Genomic DNA, 3,709 nt, shown 5'->3' with positions numbered 1-3,709 from the left:
AGAGAATTGCTTAAGTCCCACAGTTTGAGGTTGCTGTGAGCTGTGACACCACAGTGCTTTCCAAAGGGTGACAAAGTGAGATTCTGTCTCTAAAAAAGAGAAAATTGTGAGTTTGCATACTTCTGTGTAATTATTTATTAAATAATCAAGAAAAAAATAAAAAAAAATCATAAAAGAACACCATGGAGAATTACTTTCAACAGATGCATACCACTGGAGGAAGTTCAGAGATCATTATGATGTCTGAATTCCCCTTTTCATTGGTATGCAACCCATAATATGGAGGACAAGAATTATAATAGATTGTGGTCATGAGCTTCAGGTAGAGTTTTAAAGTCAAACTAATCCAGATTGAATTTGTGGCTTCAAACACCTTCAGCCTATTAATGAAGATCATGGAGAGTCAGATTTTTCATGAGTAAAGTAAGGGAAAATTGCTTACTATTTGTTTAAAATGAAATATTACACATGAACCCATTTAAATAATAATCTGACGTACAAATAGTGATGATTAAGTATGCACACTATATTTTAATATTTTCACCATGGTCAACAGAAAATCATTGTAAACATAAAATCGGGATAAAAGTAAGTGAAATTTCACTTTCAGATACTTGACTTGGGGATAAAGAAAGTAAACATATTGATATGTGAAAGCAAAGGGAAATGTCTCAGAAAAAGTCCTCAGCATAAATTTGAAAATATTTCAAGAATAGTGAGGTCTAATCGAGTTTCCACCTACAACTCTGGAACTATTTCTAGACTAAACAAAGTTCATAAACTTCATTGCATTTTGTTCATTACTTTAGTAAATAAAAGAAGAAGCAAGTTCATTTTTAGGATCATTTTTCCTTCAGATACTCCAATTATTTTATTCTATATACTTTCCAATTTGTGTATAACTTGACCTAGCAATATGTAAATTGTAGAGGTAAAAGAACAATTTCTAAAAGATGGGGTAAAGATATAAGAGTTTCCATTGATGAGTATGGATATATTGTGTTTCCATTCTTTTGGTAATTATTGATTAAATAATAAAGACAAATCTAATAAAATTGTGAAGTACACTTTGGGGAATGACCTTCCGGAGGTGCATACCAGTGTGGGGGAGTAAGGGTTCACAATTCTCTGAACTATCCACATTCATATGGGGCCAGTAATATAAAGTACAAGAATTACAATAGACCGTTGGTTATGAGGTTGAGATCGAACTTTAGAGTCAAACTCATCCAGATTAAATTTCTGGCTGCAACCAACTCTTTGACCTGCAACCCCTTTATGGTCTCTGCCAGTGGTTCATGGGTGAAGTGGGAAAAAAACTACTTACTACAGTAGTGGGAAGGAACTCAAGGCCCTAAAACCATTTTTAGGGTCATTTTTCTGCCAAGTTCCCCATTATTTTTATTCTAGATACTGTCAAATTTGCATGTATCTCAAGCTAGCAATGTGTAAATTGTAAAGGTAAAAGAACAATTTGTGAAATACATAGGGCAGAAGTGTAAGTGTTTGCTCTGATGACTTTGGATAAACTGTGTTTGCATACTGGTTTGTAATTATTCATTAAATAATCTGGACAAAACTAAAATAATTATAAAAATGTGCACTAAAGAATCACTTTTTTTTTTTATTTTTTTTTTTGAGACAGAGCCTCAAGCTGTCCCCCTGGGTAGAGTGCCGTGGGGTTACAGCTCACAGCAACCTCCAACTCTTGGGCTCTAGCGAGTCTCCTGCCTCCGCCTCCCAAGTAGCTGGGACCACAGGTGCCCGCCACAACGCCCAGCTATTTTTTGGTTGCAGCCATCATTGTTGATTGGCGGGTCCGGGCTGGGGATTCGAATCTGCCACCTTAGGTGTACATGGCTGGCGCCTTAGCCGGTTGAGCTAGGCACATACCAATGGAGTATTTTGCCCCCACTGATGTGCAGGCAATAATATAGAGTAGAAGAATTATAATAGATTGACGGTTTTGAGCTTGTGATGGAGCTTTAGCGTCAAACTGATCTAGATTGAATTTCTGGCTGCAATTTCTTCATCTGTGAAGTAGGGAAAAACTGTTTACTGCTTATCATTTTATTTTATTTTATTTTATTGACAGTCTTACTATGTCACCCTCAGTAGAGTGTTGTAGCCTCACAGCTCACAGCAACCTCAAACTCCTGGGCTTAAGCGATTCTCTTGCCTCAGCCTCTCAAATAGCTGGGTCTACAGGGGTGCCCGCCACAATACCTGGCTATTTTCTTTTTATGCAATTGTCACTGTTGTTTTTCAGCTGGCCTAGGCTGGGTTCGAACCCACCAGCTTCGGTGTATGCGCCTGGCACCTTACCCACTGAGCTACAGGCGCCACCTTGCTTACTGCTTATCTAAAATGAAATACTACTCATGAACCAATTTGTATGTCTGACATACCAATAGTGATCATTAGTTATACACACAGTATTTTTATTATTTTCACCACAGTCAATATAAAATCATTATAAACATAAAATGGTGGCATAAGTAAACGAAATTTCTCTTTAAGATACTTGACTGGTGGGTAAAGAAAGTGAACATATTGGTTTGATTAAGCAAATGGAGACATCTCAGAAAAAGTCCTCAGCAAATAGCTAAAAATATTTGGAGAATAGAGATGTCTAATAGCGTTTTCCTCTGTGACTCTGAAACTAGTTTCTAAGCAAAAGACATAAACTTCATTGCATTTTGCATCACATGACTTAAATAAATAAAATGAGAAGCCACGTAGGGACCCAGAACCATTTTTAAGGTCATTTTTCCTCCAAATATCCCAATTACCTTTTTTGTACATTCTGTGAAACTTGCATGTAACTTGAGCTAGCAATGTATAAATTGCAAAGGTTTGGAAGAACAACTTCTGAAATGCGTGGGGCTAAAGTATAACAGTTTCCCTTGATGAATTGGATAAATTGTTTTGCATACTTTTGTCCAATTATTGATTAAATAATCCAGAAAAAACTAAAAAAATCATAAAAGTACACTTTGGGTAATCATTTCAATAGGTTCATACCAATGGGGGGGTTTCACACGAACCCATTTCTATAATGTCTGACATACCAATAGTGATTATTCAATGTGCACACCATATTTTTTAAGATTTCCATTTAATGGGAGGTGCCTGTGGCTCAAAGGAGAGGGTGCCAGCCCCATATGCTGGATGTGGCAGGTTCAAACCCAGCCCTGGCCAAAACTGCAAAAAAGAAAAAAAAGATTTCCATTTAATTTGAGGTTACGATTAGGTTACAATGTTTTTGTTTGTTAGGTATAGCCTCTGTTGTAGTTCTGTCCCATCCGCAGGTGGTGTGCCACATTCCTCTCTATGTTGTGCCCATTAAGTAGGAGCACACCAATCCCCGTCTGTCCAAGTTATATAATGTGATATACTAATAGTGTTTATAAGTATGCACACCATATTTTTAATATTTTTACCATGGTACGCATAAAATCGTTGTAAACATACAATTGTGGTACAAGTAAATTAAGTTTCTTTTGTAGATTCTTGACTTTAGGATAAAGAAAGTAAACATATTGATTTGTGAAAGTGAACTGAAATCTCAGAAAACATCTAGTTGAAATATTTGGAAAATAAGGAGGTCTCATTTATTACTCTTTATGGCTATGGAACCATTTGCAAACTGAAGAAACTAAATAATCTTCTTTGCAGTTTGAAGGACATTACCTTATGAATGCATAAA

This window comes from Otolemur garnettii, unplaced genomic scaffold (genome assembly GCF_000181295.1).
Source record: "Otolemur garnettii isolate 467f Iridium unplaced genomic scaffold, OtoGar3 scaffold00113, whole genome shotgun sequence".
Classification (NCBI taxonomy): Eukaryota; Metazoa; Chordata; class Mammalia; order Primates; family Galagidae; genus Otolemur; species Otolemur garnettii.
The sequence above is the reverse complement of the archived record's forward strand: the minus strand, read 5'-3'. Positions refer to the sequence as shown.